Source organism: Natator depressus, chromosome 7 (assembly GCF_965152275.1).
Source record: "Natator depressus isolate rNatDep1 chromosome 7, rNatDep2.hap1, whole genome shotgun sequence".
NCBI lineage: Eukaryota > Metazoa > Chordata > Testudines > Cheloniidae > Natator > Natator depressus.
The window spans coordinates 39,767,846-39,788,919 of NC_134240.1; the positions used below are offsets into that span (position 1 = coordinate 39,767,846).

At 42.0% G+C, this 21,074-nt stretch overlaps 1 protein-coding gene across 20 annotated transcripts in view; it reads right to left on the reverse strand.

The window, feature by feature from the left end:
* ATP2B2 (ATPase plasma membrane Ca2+ transporting 2) overlaps positions 1-21,074 on the reverse strand; it is a 714,211-nt gene that overhangs the window by 103,505 nt on the left and 589,632 nt on the right. The gene's annotated exons all lie outside the window — the stretch shown is intronic.

A 21,074-nucleotide genomic window follows, 5' to 3' on the forward strand; every position in this document is an offset into this window, starting at 1 on the left:
TTGACAAGAGAGAATTCTCCTTCTCAGCTGAACAGTGCTCACCACAAAGATACAGTGGGTGCTTTGTCCAGATGGCCAGGAGAAAAGGGGCTGTTACCTCTAAAAGGTCTCAGTCTACAACTGATGGCAGAGGGGAAGGTTTCCCTGGATGGGGGCATGGAGGAACAGGAAATGGCTGGACCAGGTGTGCGTGTGTGTGAACTGTCCTTCCAGGTGACTGGGAGAGGAAGAGTATTTATATCCCAGGCAGTGCTGGTGAAGCCCTCTCTCACTGGGATTGGGCTGGTATAACCCATCTTCCCATCCATGGTATCGGAGTAGAACCTCTTTTCTCTATGATCTGCTGTGGGCATTATGCTCGTCACTCTTTTTCTTTGGGGGCTGAGAAAGAATTTTCTTTCACCACCAGATTGGCCAAGGTGGGGTGTTTTTTTTCCTCTTTCCCACAGTGGGTCAGGGACCTCATGGAGTGGGCTGGGAGGTTAGGTTAAAACATAGCATCTTAGTAAATAAAAACATGTGGCAGATACCCAGTGCAGGTACTCATTAGAGAAGGGATGTGGTTATTCGACAAAATGGATTTAAAGAGCAACTGGCTGGGACCAGGTTAGAAAGGGGCAGGGCTCATGGCAGCTTCCCAAATAGGTGGAAATGATTAAGGAAATAATTATGACCTGCACTATACAATTTATTGCCAGGTATTCCCAAGTAGTTTAGGTGAATAAATTTGCAGCCTAATTATAGTACATCCAGTGCTTCCTGTCTGTCTTCCAGTGTGGCTGGACAATGAGTGTCCCAACTGACTTTGTTCAAGTTCAAGATAATCCATGAAAATCCTGAGAGAGGACCTCATTGTGTCACACATCCACCACTATTATTGCCCCCAAACCAGGACTTACTGCCTCAACATAGAGGGGTCTTTTATTGGCACTATCACACCCTAAATATGGATTTTGGTGCCTCATTTGGGGGCTTTCAATAAACATTTGGTTTTCCTTAGGCGTTTCATAAAAGATGCCCCATTAGTGGGAAACTCTGCCTGCAAAAACAAACTTGTCTGACTTGAGTACAGAATTGCAGTTCCCAGAGCGCAAAAATGAAAACAAGGAGCCTGACTGAAATAGAATAGGTTTGATAAGCATTCTCCCAAAAACTACTTAATAAACATGCTTCTCCTTGGGAGTGTATGATGTATCACCATTAGTGACAATGGTACTTTGCGAAATGTCATTGCTTGTTATATTGTAATGCATAATGCTATGTTTATTGATACTTCTACATTTCAAGATGGCACAGAACATTTTAAAATTAAGTATCAGCTAGGGGCCTACATTGTTATTAAGTGCTGTTATTGAGTGCTATGCCTTCACTCAGTTGGCTCCTTGATGTTTGCAATATTACATTGGTTTTATCTAGTCTAAGTTTTGGGTCTAACTTTAAGTTCTGGGTTATGCTGGAACACACTAAAAATGTCCCCAAATATTATTTTCTACCATCTCAAAAATATTGATAGAATACCCATTTTTCTCTCCAGAGTTGACATTGACATCCCATATTTAATAAATCATCTTATTGCTATTCCAAGTTTCTTAGGCTTCCTCCTAATTAAATTTACTAGTCGGCTCTCATAATTAAGACAGCCTTTTGACTAGGACTTCACTAACACATAATTTAACACAGGTTGTGGAGTCTTTGTGCTGCTTTCTGCTACCCACTGCACACTGTTTTTAACATTTTGCTTCTGACTTTTTAAGGTTCATTGTGGAGTGACCATTGCCTACCACATATTAGCCTAATACATCAAGCTTTTATTTTAATTAGTGTTAATCTCCTCAATGCCTTATTTCTAGTGTGTGTCCAAAGCGGGGGAGGGGAGGAGGGAACTTGATGAATCTTATAGCTATGTCATACATCTCACCTGGTCTAATGAAATGAACAAGAACACCGCTATTAGTAAAATGTGCCCTAGGGAATTATGACAATGGTCTTACTGTACAAGCATTGCGGACATCACTTAGGAGGGATTTATTCTTTACAAACCTATGCCCTTTACACTTTCACATCAAAACCCCGAGGCCTAACATCAAGGAAAGAGCAAAATAATAAATAAATAAAGGTGGTTGACTTGTCAATTACACTGAGTTTCTGTCTTTGCAAATCTAGTCAGTGTTTAAGAATTTCTATTTCTGGTTTGGGAGTATATCTGAAATAGGAACATTAAATTATTGAAAAGGTTTTACTGAAGTAGAGTCAAACAATGCTTACTGCCTTTCTGGTTGCAGCACAATTACAGACAACCCGTACAGTTTATGGAACTAAATTTAGTAAATGCAAAGCAAATATAGCCACAGGGAACATCAACGTAAATTTTATCACTTGAGTTAAGCTACTGATTATAGCTGAAAATCAGTCTGAAACGTAAATCTTCTCTCTCAATATTATTGATGTGCAGAATAAGGAAGGGTTTATGCAAAGGCAAGCATTTCTAAACAGTTATAAAAAGTATCCACAATAGGTATTTCAATACATATTACATACAATTCACTCTACAAAAGAACTTGTTTTAAAACCGTGTGTGGTACGTTAAAGTTATTTTTTTTTATTGCTTTTTGTTTTGTTATTTTGGTGTGGATTTTTAAAATTTCATTTGAATCAAACTCAGGGACTCAACATAGAACATATTAAATTAAACAGATGCTTATATTAATGTTTACTTTTGGGGGGGGGGCATGATTACCAGAGTATGAGAGACTTGCTACACAGACCCTATGAACTCACTTCATGAAATCCAGCTGGGTGGCCCCACTCTCACTTCAAAATATTGAGAGCCATAATGCCCTTACTTGGGATGACGGGGGACTGTAGTGGCCCCATGCCTCTGCCAGCCGATCACAGCATCACTATGTTACACTGTTTGATTGTTCACTCAGAACTAAAAGGGCACAGGATTGGCTGCAAGGCTGGGCAACATGCCACTTTCATAAGGAAGATTCCACAAGAAACCTCTTGCCTCCTGCCTTTTCCAAGGATGTCTGCTTCCCACAGCTTGACAGAGCATCCCTACCAACATACTACTGAACTATGCCATGAACTCCTCCCCCTGGCAGTGAAGAAAGATGTGCAGTGCCACCAACATGTAACATGTAATGCATCCCTCAGAAATGGTGCAGCACAGCATCAGAAAGAGAGCATAAGAAAAGCACAAAAGCACGAGGAGCCTTTAAAATGATGACTAATGGGTTTAGAAGCTTGAACAGGCTGCACAGCAAGATATGTACATGAGCAACACTGGTTCACACTTCCAAGCAGCTGAGATGATTCAACTCTCTCGACAAATACTCTGAGTGACCAACTATTATCACTGTCTGTGTGCATATTATAGGCTGGTCAAGTAACACCACCTATTATTAAGGTTGCCAGACACTCCCTATCATAAGATCCTTTTTTCAGTGACTTGTAACTTTGCCAAACTTTAACCATTTAGGTTGTAATTTTCCACACTGGGTGCCTTCCTCAGGGTAAATTCTTCTAGAAAATTTCAGCCAAAACAGCCATTTCTGAGAACAAGGTTAGCGACAAATACATTACTTTGCCCATTTCTGACAACCTTTTGTTTGAAAAGTGCCCCTATGCTTTGGAGATGGAACTTGAAATTTGGCATTGGGATGGCCTTTACGTCAGGGATGTGCCTTTTGCTGCGCCAGTGAAATCAGGATGACCATACTTCCCTATGCTGAATACGGGACACCTGGTAAAATTACTCATATTCAAGCGAGTTCAATGGCAATCAATCATACAAACGTTCAAATTAACATCAAGTTGACTGTGCCCATTAAAAATAAATACTGCATAGTTGGATTCTTTTTATTTACCTTATCTTTAAGGCTTTAGGGTTCACACAGGGATGGGTAACACACACAACCCTATCCCCCCACACGGTGAGAGGTGACACACACACATTCCTAAAAAGAAAAGGAGTACTTGTGGCACCTTAGAGACAAACCAATTTATTTGAGCATAAGCTTTCGTGAGCTACAGCTCACTTCATCGGATGCATAAAGTGGAAAATACAGTGAGGATGTTTTTATACACACAGCTGCTGGCCACCGACATAACCCAGACGCCTCCTGTCCCCTAGCTACAGCCCAGGCAGGAAGGGGTGAAGCCCTAAGGATGGATTGTGCACCAGGGTCCAGAGAACCTGACTGCAGGGGCTTCAGCGAACCTGGCCAGAGAGGTGGCTCAGCAGCGGACGGTGACTCGGGATGGAGCAGTGTGTGTATAAAAACATCCTCACTGTATTTTCCACTGAATGTATCCGATGAAGTGAGCTATAGCTCACGAAAGCTTATGCTCAAATAAATTGTTTAGTCTCTAAGATGCCACAAGTACTCCTTTTCTTTTTGCGAATACAGACTAACACGGCTGTTACTCTGACACACATTCCTGTTCACCTGTCTCACAGGGATGATCTCTCTCTGTCTGGCACTCTCTGCCCTCCATCCCTGGCTGAGCCTGTGGGACAGACCTGCCTCTCCTGTTACCTGGCATCGCATCTTCCTGAGGCAACATGTGGGGGGGGCACGCAGGGTCACATTCCCCCACTCCCCAGATTTCTGCCAGGGTTCACACCAGAATGTGGCCAGTAGCAGCCTTTCGGCACTGTGCAGGAGGAAAGGGACAGGAGCTACTTCCAGCTGCAGGGGAGGGGGGGTGGGGGGAAGGGATGACCTGGCCTGTGTCTTTGCAGCGTTCATCTCTTCCCCTCACCTCACTGCTCCCGAGTGACTGGAAGCAGCTTGTCCCTTTCTGCCTGCACGTCAAAAGGCATCTAACACCTTCAGGCTGCTGCTGGCCACCGACATAACCCAGACGCCTCCTGTCCCCTGGCTACAGCCCAGGCAGGAAGGGGTGAAGCCCTAAGGATGGATTGTGCACCAGGGCCCAGAGAACCTGACTGCAGGGGCTTCAGCAAACCTGGCCAGAGAGGTGGCTCAGCAGAGGAGGGTGACTCGGGATGGAGCAGCCCTGTGCTCCCTGGGGGTAGGACCCAGGCCCGGCAGGGGGGTAAGAGGGTGCAAAACCCCTGCCAAGGGTCCTGCTGTGGACCCTGTAGGTTCGGGGCGTGAATAGGCTTGAAATCGCTTCTTCCCCTCCCCCCCCCCCCCGCCACTCCAGAGCTTAGATGAGAGGTGGAGAGGCTTCCCCATGCCAGCACTGTGTGGGGCTCTGGCACATGCAGGGCTTGGCTCCTCCTGGCCAGTGCCCCAGGCCGGAGAGTCTTGGACTTTCCCAGGGCACTGGCCCAGCTAGAGGCACTGGGGGAAGGAAGGAGTCTGCCAGCCAGGCTGTTGGTGAGCTCAGCGCTCCGACCAGGGGCTGGTTCTCCGCAGAGCGCTGGGAGTGGCACGCGCCCCGCTGATGGGGATATGGAGGAACAGCGGGGCTGGGGTGGTGGAGGTGAAGGGGCAAAGCAGGGAGAGGACAGCGAGAGGGGAAGCACATAAGGGCCAATGGGTGGGCAGTAGAGGTGACACGTAACCGGCTGCCGCCTGGTGCCTGCCCACACTTACCAAACACCACAGCTCGCAGCCAGTGCCAGCCGGAAATGGGACAGGGGGTGGGGCCCTGCTGGTCAAGAGCTGGCAAGCAGTTGGGGCTGTGCTGACGGACCAGCAGGGGGAATGGCTGGCCCCATGTGCTGCATCTTCACCCTACCACCAGCCTTACACCCCCACCCCCATTTTTGGCCACTGGACCCCTCACTCACCGCTGGTGGGCAGGCAGCTGGCGAGCAGAGATCTGGCCAGCAGCTAGACCCGCCACTACTGATGTGGGGAGACAGTAAATATGGGACAATTTGCCCGTTTTAAAGAAAAAGTTGGGACACCTGCAGGAGGGCTTAAATACAGGACTGTCCCTTTAAAAACGGGACATCTGGTCACTCTAGTGAAAATCAACCCAAATTTCACTAAGTTATATGCTTTCAGAAAAATCAGTTTGCACATGTTCAGTGGAAACTTTTTAAATTCAGTAGCTACATTCCCTGAATATTCCATCTACATTGGGCATGCTTCAGCCCTGAAACTGCAGGTCTGGGCTGCTGCTGCATGCCAGATCTGAGCACCTGAACTGAGAATAGGGAGACTGTCTCTCCTGTGCTCTCAGGGACTACCCTGCTGGGTCCAGGCAGTATGGAGGAGAAAACTGCCTGATTCAGATACAGAGGGAAAATAATTGAACCTGTGGGACATGGAGTAAACTGGGACAAGGACCCTGGGGTGGGCGGAGATGGAGCCTGGAGGGGAAGGAGAGGGAAACAGGAACTATTAGTTGGACTGAGGGGAGATTCACTGGGAGCAAGGAGAAACACTGGGATAGGGGACTGGTCTGGGTGGGGAAGACGACTGGAATTTGGAGCCAGCACGTTAAATGGGGGAGGAGACTGGGAGCCAGTAGGTTGGGGGGAGACTGAGATCAGACGAGGACCTAGTGGGGAGAGACTGGGGACTAAGAACTGACTGGGCAGGGAAAGGAGGTGAGAGGAGATAGATTAAATGAGGAGGCAGGGTATGACGGGAACTGGGACTAGCTGGGCAAGGGGAGCGAAGGAGGTGGTGGTGATAGACACTGGTAAATTGTGCCTTGAGTCCTGTGTAAGAGGACCTTGGTCTCTGTACCATTGACACACCTGTCAGGGTATCAGGCTGGAGGCACTGAGAAGCCATAGGAGCCTGGAGCCTCAGACGTCTCCCTTCTGGGATGGGGAATGATGCATGGCAAAGAGTATAGCAGGTTACTGAGTGGGCCTCCCTGTAACACAGAAGGCATTGAATAGGAGGGTCAGCATGATAGCCAGGCAAGAAGCAACTCTCTTGAAGCCATTACAGTGCTCAGGGCCTGACATAATCCCAAGTAGGGGGCCAAGGGATGAGCTATTTACACTAGATTATCCCATACTACTCAATTTACTCATTACAATAAGGTCTTTAAGCTTGGCTATGAGAAGATCTAGTCCGGAAGGCATGAAGATGAGTTCCGTTCACTCTATGATGAGGGAAATGAGGCAGTTCGGGGGAGGGGTGCACTCTCTTATAAAGAGCAGCGTGATGATGTCAGGCTTGCACACCAGGGACATCAGAACCCACACATTAGGAAGTGAGAAATATCCCTTGGAAAGGAAATTCTGCGGGGAAAAAAAATGGTTTGGGAAATATCAAAACATTTCCATTAAGAAAACAAATGAAGTCTTGTGTTGTTTAAAAACAACACCCTGGTTTGTGGTCACTGAAGTCTTCAGCCTGTACGTCTTTGCACTGTGAACAGCAGTGTGCACAAAACTGTTTCATTCCAGCACAAGTGTGAGTGGAAGACATATCCAATGTCCAAGTAAGGCTGAGCACCAGGTGTAGTCCTCCATATTGAGTTACAGAAGGTCTCAAAACTTTCTTTTCTCTCATATGTGCAGGGTGAAGACAGGTGCGTCATCGGCAGAAGGGGGTGAATTCACATAGGCACACAACTATATGCTTCTCAGACATAATTCAGCTGGTAGGCAGGTGTAACTCTGTGGCTATGCAGCAGCACTCTCTCTGTAGAACCAGATTTGCTTACATTTCCTTACCTTATAAGCAAAGCACAATGTAACTCTAATAGTCGCAGCCCTCTGAGAGAGTTGGGGGTAAAATGCAATTCTTTCAAATAAAAATGATCTAATATTCTCTTTCATTTGGAAGGGTACCAAAGTGTTGTGGATGCAACAGTGTTGTCCCCACCCTAGTATGGGTGCACATTGTACTTAAAGATAGCCATGGAACAAGGTAGCATCTGGGGTTGGCATGGTGGGGAGGAGATAATTAAGGGGGGGGGGAGCCAGTGAAAGAAGAAATGGGTGGCTAGGACCTGACATGGACTTGTTGAAAAGCAAAGGTAAAATGCTCAAGAAGGTCAGAGTCCCTAAAGTGTACACCCTAAATATATATCAGTGGAGGGATGAATTAAGAAGAGAGTTCCCATAGGCTAGTACAATGTAAATAATAAGGAATTTTAAGAAGACTCAGTACTGCTACCCTTTCACAGAAAGATGGAATTTGGGAGCATAGCTAGACTTCTCTCACGTACCTTATTTGAGGTACAAAAATTAGTTTTGTCTGATAGTTTATTCATCATTAGTCAGGAAAATAACACATCCAGTAGTGCTTAAACAACAGAAAACAAAGTTCCTAAAACAACGTGCACAGCATTTCTATTTAACAGAATTAATGTCCTAATTCATCATGCAGTATTCTGGAGTGGCTCTTCAGCAGTGTTCTGTCTTTTAAAAAGGTTGTTTGCTTAACCCTGTTTGATTGTAAAGCCACTGTAGTTCTTTGTGTAAAACTGGTATTAAATTCTCACATCTGAAATGATCATCTCCCTGAACCACACAGGAGACAATGAGAAAGTCCACACGAAAAATAGATATGCCTGAACTCAGCAGTTTACACCCACTCAAGTAAAAATTAAAAAAAAACTCCCATCGAGATAATCTGTTTAGTGGTAATTTTCTCATGTGCTGTACTGAGTTAAAGATACCCTGCCAATCAACTACATCAAACAAAACAGTGTGCCAGTTTTGGCAAAGTTGAGTATACTATCAAAATACCACAGCAAGGATTTGGGGATCAGAAAGATTAATAATACTATGTACTAAATTATATATCATACCAATACTTCTGTATATAAAAAATAGAGAACAAATCTCCTTTGGCTCAAAAAGGCATCATACATAAACATAACACATTTGTTCCAAAACAAAAGCTTAGTTAAGATATAGTTAAGGTTGCCAAGTGTAATCCAAGGGAAGACATACCATTGAACAAATCCATAAATAACAGACATTAAAAGCTATGGAGTTTTCAAGCTAAAGTTTCCTAAACAGTTCTGATCCATCCTTCATATCCTGTTCACACACATTATATAAAGTGATAATATAAAAGCTAAATCATGTTAAGATAATGGTATGGAAATGACAAATCAGTTAAAGCCAGGAAATCCAAAATTCAAACTTATCCTGTAATTCATTCCCTTTGCACCTAGTATTTCCAGCACATATTGAACATATCTGCTGATAAAGGCAATCCTAAGGTACAACTGGTAGAATAGTTTACCTGATCACATACAGTAGCTAAAGGATTCTGCTTTCCCTAACTGACCTAAACTCCATGCAAAGCCTTCTTTCAGAGAACAGGCAGTTCTTAAATCTCAAAAAAGTGGCAGCCAAGGCCACCTGATATGGCACGTGTAACAGGCTCGTCTTTAAATATGCTCTCAATTCTCCTTGGTTCTTTAATTGTAACATTTTTGTGCATAGGAAAAAGACGATGCATTCAAACTTGTATACATTATTGATTGATTGAAGTTCCCACATTTGCAGATAAGTCTAAGTTATGAATTATACATTAATAGTAATCACTGCATGTTAATGTCTGGAGTGGAGTGCAGTACAAAATTAAGCATTATTCAAATTGTAGTGATCTCATTCCCTTGCATATAAAGGCCTTGCAGGATCACAGGGCTCAGATGAATCTTCACAAGCAGTGAATAAACGATATTCCATAAACTATAGTCAGCTGCAAATATGTAAACTGGGAATGCTAAGTATGAAACTTGAAGGAATAAAGTGATCAGGCAGGAAAGAGTTCTTACTAGTCCAGACTAGTCCAAAAAAATATTAAAAATGCACTCTGGTAGCCTTAAAGACAGGGAGTCATTGTCTGGACTGGCAGGGGCAGATGGAAAAGGACTGTTGCTCTTTTAAGGGTCCCCTTTCTTCCTTCTCCACCCCCCGCCCCCGACCCAGATTCCTCATCGGTTTGAGGGGGATGTGACATCGACCAAGTGGATTGACTGGCCAAAGGGGCTCAACTGCACTCCGCTGACTTCCATTTGCCCAATAGATGGGCATACAAGTCCTTTCCCTGTGGCGAGGTGCCACTGAACACCCAGATCAACAACTCTCATTTGTAGGACTGGGGTTTGGTGAATCTGCTGTGGGCATTGTGCCAGTTGCCTTTTTGGGGCCTGGGGAGGAATTTTTCCCTCATTACCAGATGGGCCAGGACAAGGGTGGGGAAGGGTTTGCCTTCCCCACAGCAGCTCAAGGACCTGGTGGGTATGTCCACAGGCAAGGTTCAAGTTGTTGCAACTTAGCAGTTGGCAACTGCACCAGTATTTTCCCTCATTGGTTCAGCAAGGCCCTCAGGCGTCTAGCTGTTACCTCTTGTGGGTGGAAACCCATGTCTCACTCCCTTCTCACCAGGATACATCCAGGCTGCATAGTTCTCTGCCTTTCCAAGAAAGATGACTGCCTAAACAGTTTCTCCTTAGAAACTGAGAACAGAATGATTGCTACAGATATAAGTTATCACATAGCTCTTTGTACTCAAGCGTACTTTATTCTTCAGGTAAAATGCATCGCAGATAAAACACATAAAAATAATAAAAGAACCTGCACACATGCCTACAGGACATCACCCACTCCAGGGGTTTCTTTGTAGTTACAGGTTAATTAGCATTTCTGCTCAGCACAAGCTCACAGTTTTATGAGGCCTCAGTAGGCCAAGTCCTTCCAATCCTCCAAAAAAGATTCAGGTCCTCTGTAGATCAGGGGTCGTGTCCATTTGGTGGATCTGGAGGAAGGTCCCGAGTCAGTTTAAAACACAGGCTTTTATCCAAAATCTTTTCTTTGTCTGTTGGTCTCTGGAGAACCCAATTTGAACTAGTATATGCATATCTCCCCAGAGGGTGCTAAGGCTAACAGGAAGTTGATTAACATCCCCCCTCTCTGCTAGAGAAGTGCTGTGGCAGAGCTCCGACCTTGTCTCCATGGGTCCCGCACTTCCAGGCAGTTTATGCTCAGAGGCTCACTGCGACCCTCCACATAGCCCTTCTCTCTCTAGGGCCAGGGTTATAGTCTACCGAGCCCTTTTCATCATAAGCCAGCCAGGAGGTTGGTGAGAGAACTCCCACAGTCTCTGTTGTCCCTACGGGCTTATTCCAGAACATAAGCCTTCTGTCCTGACAGGGGCCTGTCTTCCCTTCCCAGGAGGTGTTTCTGTAGTGGTGGGTTGGGGGGAACGCGAGCCTGCCATCTACTCCAGGTTCCGGCCCAGGGACCCTAATAGCAGCAGCTGTTGGCAGCCGACCTTTCACCGCCAGAGTTGCTACATTTTCCTGGGCCACTTCCCCACAGCTCTCCTGCTTCTCTCTCTTAACGTCTTCTTCACCCTTACCTTAGGGCTCCCTTTCCAGTGGCTTGAGGGTGTCTTCATTACCCAGCCCTTCAGCCGCATTTCCTCTCCTCTGGCTCCCTGGCTCTCCTCGGCCTGACCAGAGTGAGCCCTTTTATAGTATCAGAGGGGCTTTAATTAGAGTCAGGTGTTCACATTAGCTTAATGGCGTCACCTGACTCTTTGAAGGTTAACTGGAGTCATGTGTCCACCCTAGCCTGGAGCAGCCTCTGCTCTGGTCAGTCAGGGAACAGAAAACTGCTTATCCAGTGGCCAGTATATCTGCCTTCTACTACTCTGTTGTACCCAACTGGCCTGGGTCTATCATGGTGCATACAATGCCGCAACAACACATACACAACTGCATTTTTAGTATTATATCCCCCAAAGGCTCTAATCCTAATTCAGTAAGATTTAACTTAGTTCAATAAAGTTTATCTTAATTCTGTAAAGGTTGTTCAGGGTATTGTCAGTCTGGCACAGCCAGTACAGCTCATTATTTAGTGAAGGGTCCAGTTTTCTGATAAACTGGGTTTGGAAGGAAGGCATTTAGATTTAGAGGAAGGCATCCCCTAAAGACTTCATTTTACAACAGTGTCAGTCAAGCACCTTTTCCAAGCACAAAATTAATATGAATTGAAATAACACAGGAGTCATGTTTTACTCAATGATGCAAAGGACTTTATCACAATCTTTTTTAACCAGCTTCTTTCAATTAGTAATTCATTCAGTCTGGTTTAATGAGAATTAGTAGCTATATTTATTTCCCTTATTATATAAAACTGCAATGGCAAACCATGCTTCTTATGTTCTGCTAATTATCACTTCTAGAAGAAAAGGAAACTGACTAAATGACCCATTATTAATATTTATTATGTATAAAGCACCATATGCCATAATAGGTCATTTTCTTCCAGCCTAAATTATTCTGTGAAAAGATTTGACATATATTTTATAAAAAAGCTTTTAAGAAAAAGCTATTTTATTTCAGTGTTTTGTGGTGAGTGCATTGCTTCTAATAATCATAAAAATAATACCAAGTACTGCATAGCTTGTTCCATCTACAATGTACTTACACTAAGTAATCTTTACAACATTTCTATGAACAAGAGAGTATTTTTTTCTTTTTCTTTTTCTTTTTTTTTAACAGATGGAAAAGTTGAGGCCGAGAGGTTAAGTGACCTGCCTATAAAGCAAAAAAATGCATGAGACAAGACAGGATTAGAACTCAGAATTTTTCATTCAGAGTCTTATGTTCAGACTACACCTTTCCATCATTGACTCCTATGTAAATCATATACTATAACAGAAGAGAAACTGGAACAAGCTATTCTTTTTTATAAAGAGAATTTAAAACATTTCTGAAGCAACGTGAACCAAGTATTTACTATGTTTTTCAAAAGGAGTTTCCATATTTTTTTTCAGTGTCCTTTATTTTCATTTTCAGTATTATGTTGCACTCCAATAAAAACATTCTACAGATGTTGGAAATAAAGCAAATGATATTTCAAATTCAAATTAAATTATGGTTCTAATGGCTAGCAGATTTAGAAACAACACTCCATCATTTTAGCACTTTTGGAATAAGTGCAGTAGTGCATCTGGCTATCAGTGGTTCTAACACAAATTTAATCTGTCTCACTGCTTTTTTAAAATATAATTTTATTTTAAAATAAGATTTTAAAGGAACAGGTTCATTTGTCCCTATTTAATTAGTCAGCACAGTCTGTGTGTAATTCAAAATAGGGAAGAATTTAAGAAAACACAAGAAAGAAATGAACGGCCATACTGGGTAGGACCAAAGGTCCCTCTAGCCCAATATCCTGTCTTCCAACAGTAGCCAATGCCAGGTGCTTCAGAGGGAATGAATAGAAGAGATAATGTAATATAAGAACATAAAAAAACAAAACTTCACATTACAGAGCATTTGTAAAATACAATCTATTCCTAAAATAGAAATCAAAGAGCAGACGTGGGGAGATAAGGTTTCATGATATAGGCAGTAGATCCAAACTACCTACACACATACCATGGAGCCATAAGCCTAAATCCTAAAAAGTGTAACTTCATACTTCTGCTGCAACCAGAGAACAATACAATTTATCCTTTAGGAGGAGACTCTAAGTAGTAAAGCCTTCCCTGCTATGTATGGATAAAGATCTTATGACACTTTTCATAAGAGTGGGTAGATGCTGCTAACATATTGACCCTTCCCCCCATTCAAGTTTCCTCCACAAAGAGGACTTCCTTCTACACAGGGAAGTCAGTTGGCTGACAAGTTAATCATCTGCCTATCAGGTGACTTCTCAGTCTCACAAACCTCCCCCGAAGTCAACCAGTGAGATTGCTAGCAATTTTTTCAGCTTAATTTTTTAAGTAGGAAACTATGGAAAGCATAAAATAGAATTTAGGCCATGTCATTTAGTTGGATGTCATTTTGGATTAATATAAGTGAAAGTTTTCCTCCACCTTTCCTCATTCTTTACCATTTCTGTCCCTCTTTTTATTTATCTATCTATCCCTCTCAGAATATTGTTAGCAGTGATGGGTGAACTTGTCTTCAAAAAGTAAGATGTGGCCTGAGCCTTCATGTATCTCTGAGAAAGAAGGCACCTTCAGCTACACATTAACGTTGGAAGAAATGGCTTGATTTGTGTGTTTGGTTTTTTTAAAGACAAAAATTGAGCACAAAACCAACTTCCCAATTTCAGGTAATGAAATAACTAGACATTTCTTTGGAAGAATAAAAAGCTATTTATTCTGGCTTTCCTTTGAACTGTTCACCTTTGAAATGAACTGTTCACCTTTTTTTAAAAAATAGTATATTCTGACATATAACTTCATAAAATCTGTTTTAAAGCTTCTATGAAGGCATATGTATGTAAGCAGGGACTCAATGAGCTCTCCCCTGACATCTAGTGGTGAGCTGTGGAAAAAGACTTGAGAAGCTGATCTTGTTTGTATGAACAAGGGGACTTCTATAATGATTAGGGGACTGGAACACATGAGTTATGAGGAGAGGCTGAGGGAACTGGGGATGTTTAGTCTACGGAAGAGAAGAATGAGGGGGATTTGATAGCTGCTTTCAACTACCTGAAAGGGGGTTCCAAAGAGGATGGATCTAGACTGTTCTCAGTGGTAGCAGATGATAGAACAAGGAGTAATGGTCTCAAGTTGCAGTGGGGGAGATTTAGGTTGGATATTAGGAAAAACTTTTGCACTAGGTAGGTGGTGAAACACTGGAATGCGTTACCTAGGGAGGTGGTGGAATCTCCTTCCTTAGAAGTTTTTAAGGTCAGGCTTGACAAAGCCCTGGCTGGAATGATTTAATTGGGAATCGGACCTGCTTTGAGCAGGGGGTTGGACTGGATGACCTCCTGAGGTCCCTTCCAACCCTGATATTCTATGATTCTATGAACACACCCACCCTGCCTACATGCTCAGCATGCTGGGACTGCTTGCCCAAATGATCACTTGTGGCTGGTGTTGGATCCTCAGTCTCCTTGTTATTGGGGCAGGAGTAATAAAGCGTTGTTATCCTTGTTGTATGACCCAAGGGCAGCAGAACTGTACCTGGCATACCCCAATGGAGGGACTCACCCTCAACTGAACGGCACTCGCTAGGCAGGGGACATGGGTTCCAAATCCCAATGAGTTTAAAGAGGGTGGGGACAGGTAGTTGTGTCTGTTGGTGTGGGCTCTCTTTAAGGATCCTAGACCCCATTTGATCCTTCCTCTCTATGGTATAATAAAAGAGCTAAGTTAGTTTCAATTGAGAGTCCTGCTACACGCTGCAGAGCTAAAAATCACGGATACCTAGGTCTACAGATTAGACCTACTTTGGGACAGTGTCTCTATTGCAAGAGACTGCCCAGTGTGCACCAGCAGTGAGGCTCCCCCATTAACAGCTGAAATCACTGAGAGCTGTGTTAATGTTTATGAACTCTAGTTGCGGTGTTTTCCCAAATTAATCCTGAGTTAATTTCCTCCTTTTATTAAAAGTTTTTGCTATACTCAGACTCTGTGCTTGTGAGAGGAGAAGTACTGCCTCTTAGAGGGGCCTAGGGGGTGGTGTGTAATTGTCCCAGGTCACTGGGTGGGGGCTAGAGCCAGTTTTGTGTTGTATTGTTGAAAAGAAACTCCTAGATACTGAACCCGGCCCTTGTTGCTGCTGGCTCCACCTGGCAGAAATGTATTCTTGAATAAGAAATGCCAGTTTTGACTCATCTGAAGAAATTTAATTTGAAAATATGTAATTATCTATGGAGTGTGCCAGTATATTACAGTGACCATCAGTAAAAACTGAACATTGACAGGCCTAGGTACCTACAGTAGCCATAGTATGCAGAGCAGGAGAGACTGTGGGACAAGATATACAGGGGAGTAGTAAACATTGAGTAATTGATGGGAAGCTTTCCTTGCTGGTGTAATCATGCATCCAAGTGTACCGTTTACAAGCAGTAGGTATGTGTTTTATTGTTCTCATGACAGCTAGGGGTTTCTGGTTAATAAAGGATGGAAGTGGTTTGGATTTGGTAATCTTTCAGACAGGAACATCATGTCAGCAAGTTTATATTCCTTCTAAAGAGCTTGAACCTCCAATACAATATGAGCGTTCAACAGCAAACCTCCTTAAATTTCCAGTTTGTCACCTGCACAGTGATTAAAATTAATGATGTAATTTATACAGAAAATATAGAAGTGCATCTTGGAATGATGAAATTATGTAAATCACAGTAAGTTGCTACTGAGAAGTCACTGGTTAGGTCCTTTACATGGAACGGCTATGCTGATCTCGATGTATCTGCTCTCCTCTGATTTAAAAAAAGTTTTTCAGTACTTGATTCAATGACCTTCAAAGTAAAAACAGTCTGTAAAAGAGAAGCATGTTTTGCGTACTTAGCATGTCTCAAGTAAGTTAACTTCTGACAGAAGAACCACCATATTCCCTTACAGATAGCTATTTTTGGATGCAAATATTTTTCTCACAAATAAAAAGATCGCTTCAGTTGGATTCCAATTCTATGTTCTCAACATCCACATACAATTTTCATTTATTCCTGTAAGGCAGCTAATTAATTACCTATTTTGCTAAAGGCTTATTTTCAATTATTTACACCTTTCCCAAGTAATCACTTTCTGAGATGCAATTCCTTATGCTAGTTCTCAGCCCAGAGGCAATTTGCGTGCGTGTGTGTGTAAAAACCATGAAGAGTGTCCATTCAGGTATTCTGAATTAGACTTTTTACTAAATGTAGGTGCACTTTTTGATGGAACAACGCTACCTTTTCTATCCCAGTATTTATTTTTACAAGCAAACCGCTAGGCTGAAATCTCTAGAATTCCTTTCAATATCTAGAAAATTAAAATTCGGTTTCTCAGGGCAATTTTTAACTCTCTCCACATGTACATACATATTTTAATAAGATCTTTCATTAGAACAACAAAAATCTAAATTACGCCTTCATCTCTCACCCAGAAGATCTTCTCTTTTATATAAGCCCTTTGGGGGAAGACCTGTCTTCATATTATCTTGTACATTGCAAAGGATGCCATTGGAGCATAACCAAAAATAAATTACAGCAACAACAACGGGCAACATTACACTATTAGATAGATGATATCATGAAAAGGAACTGCATTTTTTCTCTGTACTGCCGCTCCGGTAAACTTGTACACACTCTTTAAATTCTGTATTGGTTTTATGTTTCAATTGTGCTTTTTTCGGTAACTAATTAGAGACTCCTACCTATTATAAATATTTAAATGGTAAATACATGAATTACTGAACTAAAATTTAATTCTTCCAGAGCGTTAATAGAGGGAGTTGGGTTTGTCTGTTTTACATTTCAAATCATATTTTGGCAAAATTACACATGCTTTAGTGTGTTAGAGAGGGAAATTAAAGTTTTGCCCTTTCCCTTAGAAATATAACATCTATATGTTAGCTGGTAACAAACAGCACAGCTCTATTGTACCTAGTAAATGACATTCTCTGCCCCCAAAATTGTACCATCTGATTTCAATATATGGGGCCAGATATACTCAGCTAGCGTGACTTGGTGGAGCTCTATTGACTCCAGTGGACGGGACTTATGCAGTACAAACTGAGGCATCCATTGTCAAGACATAATAAAGAAGGATTTGGTTGGTGAAGTTTGGCCTGAGCTGAACACTACTAACTTGAGAGCTTATTGGAGTCTCCATTTAACAGAGGCCTATTATACCATAAAGTAAAGGAGACATTTACCATAAACATATCCAGTGTGGTTCTAAGAGGGGAATGAATACATTTTGGTTAAAATCAAACTTGCATACTAGTACGTTATTCAAGAAAAGTTATGGCTGCTAGCTTAGACCAATATTAGTGCTCTTTATTTCCCAGCAACTCCATGGTATGCCAGTTAGAAGTACAGCTACTCAAAGTGCAATCAGAATATTCCCAAAACATAAATTTTGCTTTCAGATTAATAGAAGAATTAAACTAAATCCCCTCTACAGCGTACAAGCAAAAGTGTATGAGCTGTAATCTCTCTGGGAAAACATCTCTGAAAGTGGTCTCATATTTATTCGGAAAAAAGGCTTTCTGGAGATTAGCTTGAAAACAGCAGTAACATTGCTCCGAAGTTAACTGAATGCCAATTTAGTTCATCCCGTATCTTGTTCTTAAAAATATTATAAAGGGCTAGATTTAATGGTATTGTAACTCTAGTGGAATAATTTGTCTCTGATTTCTCAGGGAAGTGAAAATATTTTATCCCAAGCAGTGACATTGTTTTCTTTTTGTATTTTTATCAGTGGCTCTATTGCTCTTTAAGGAAAAGATGACGTGAGGGCAGGGCTGGCTCTAGCTTCACCCCAAGCTCCAAGAGCGCAACTGCCCAAGCGAAAAAAAGAAAAAAAAAAAGGTATAGCCGGAATGCCGCCCCAAGCACGTGCTTGCTTTGCTGGTGCCGCCTAGAGCCACTCCTGCGTGAGGGGGAACTCATCATTACTCGTTCAGCGGTGTATCTTGACTAATTTTATGGTCCAATATATAATCACTTAATGTAAGTTCACACAATGTGCAACTTGCAGAGTATATAGATCTGCATAACTATTAATAGAACAAGCAAACTTTCATCTTTGTGACATAATACACATGCCCTTTGGGTGTCAGCTGATACCCACAATTTCATTAAAGTACGCTCAAAGAATGTGTGACTAAGTATGCATTCTGAACAAGCAGAAAAAATAACCTTGGACATCTGGTCCTGAAAACAAACCTCTTTATGTATTTTATACCAGACCTATTTATGATCTAAATAGAATGAGTGCTGTGGAACAAGGACCTCATGTGTTAAATTTTCTACATCAGAGCTGAGATCTTTGAGACACCTTCCCTTAAACATGTCATAAATATAATCAAAAAATGAAGGTAACTGCTTATAATACAGTTGTGATTCTCATTGAAGTCTATATTGTAATCACTGAGCTTATAAGACAGATAATCACCGCTAACAAACAGATAAATCCAAATAGTGGCGCTATATAAATCCTACAGTGGAGATAACAATTAAGGATTTACCTAGGATTTCATCCATTTATCAGTTTTACAGAGAAATAGAGTTTATGTTCTACTCAAAGCTAAAATGAACTGAAATGATAATGCATAGTGATTTACCTTTTTCAATGTACACACATGATCCACTTTAATCAGGAGCTATGAGGTCAAAACTTGGCCAGGAATATAAAATCATATTGAAACTAAAATGTGATTACTGAATTACACTGGATAGGAAATTAATTTTCATCAACGAGGACGTCACTCCAAGAGAAAAGGGAAACATTCATTCAGTTTGTCCAGGATCATTAGTATATCGCTTTGGAGAACATATTGCTGTCCTATTACACAGTACTCTCACACAAATATTATTTCCAGTATTAAGATGCTAGGAAGCTTTGAACTGGCACAGAATTTGGATAGAGATGCTTCTTCAACATGTTATAATCTCAACAATTTAAAATGAAAAAAAAACCTAAAACTCAAAGGACATGAGATTGACACTGCTTTCACTCTACCAGTAACACCTAATTCAATTGCCAATTTACTCACAAGCACCGTTGCACACCTCTTCCACACTGCCTCTCATCGATGGGAAGAACTTCCCAATGAAATCCTCTTCAGTCCTCCCTGAAAGCCTACCTCTACAATGATGCCCACACACCTCTATTGCCTGGCAGTCACTTCTGACTAGTAGGAGCTCTCAAACAATTCATTCAAAATGCATTGTTACTTTTTACAGTTAACTTTTGTCCCCCGTCCCAGTTTGTCTGTATATTTATCTGTCGCATCTTGTCATCATCCTGGTTTGACAGCTCTTTGGGTCAGGGACTGTCTTTGTTCCTCTTGTCCGTATAGTGCCTTGCACAATGAGGGCCTGAATCTAGGCACTACCACAGTATACAAATAATGAAAAAGCCAATCACACATACCAGAAGCTAATGGGGTGCTAAGGCACTGAAATATATTTTAACTCACATATCAGCCCCTTCATGGGTTCTGAAGTCTTTAGCATACAGGCACTAAAACAACCTCTCAAAACAACGAGGAATATCTACCCTGTCAATCACCAGTGACCAAATCACAGGACAAAGACAGGACAAGACACTCCCATTCCTAGAGAACAATAATAATCATATGCCATGTACAAGAGAAATGAAACATGTAAGATGGTGAGATTCCTGTAAAGACAAAACGGAGGTCCAAACTCCGAGATGCTCTCAGTATCTCCATCTATTGTTGTTTATCAAGACTAAGCTCCTCTCCAGATCTGGCCCAGTGTTAGGAAAAAGTTGAGTCAGATCTCTCAGCTCAGACATGTCTGTTTATTTTTAGTTTTATGAAAGCCACTGCATTAAAATACCTGCTCTGAGCACAACACAGCAGGACTTACATTTACACTAAGCCAGTTGAGAACGGAAGGTTGAAATTAGTCAAGTCATCTAAAAATATGGCTCAGAGTAGCAGAATGTTATACTTCCATTGCTCAAAGACTCTAAAAAGAAGTAACAAAAATACAGACCCTTGCTGCCAAAACACTTTCGCCATAAACATACTTGGCAACCACTGAGATTTCTGTCAGGCTTCTCGACAAACTCCTCTTCCTATAAATGGTTATTACTAACTAATGCCTACATATCATCACTCCTAAAAATCATGCCAGGAATTACAAGAGACACAGCATTTTGTTAACGAATTCTTAAACAAAGAAAACCTTGATTTGGATTTAGTAGCTCACCAGAAATTGGACTTCTACTTTCTCATGTTTCTGCAAATATACTATCTCTGACTGTATTTTGGCTGACAGCTTTTAAAATCATATTAATGTGTATTTTGGCCACTCTAGGCAGTTCAGTACAAACGTGCAAATAGACAAAAAACTATTTCTTAAGCCTAAAAAAGCTTCAGTGTACTCTATAAAAAAGTTTCAGGTTATAGTATTAAGATTGGTCTCAAGTTGCAGTGGGGGAGGTCTAGGTTGGATATCAGGAAATGCTATTTCACTAGGAGGGTGGTGCAGCACTGGAATGGGTAACCTAGGGATGTGGTGGAATCTCCATCCATAGAGGTTTTTAAGGCCTGGCTTAACAAAGCCCTGGCTGGGATGATTTAGTGGGTGTTGGTGCTGCTTTGAGCAGGGGATTGGACTAGATGACCTACTGAGGTCTCTTCCAACCCTAATATTGTATGATGGGACTAAAAAAAAAAAAGCATTATTTGCCCTTTCAAATGATAAATAAATTGGGGCAGCAGAAATCAGA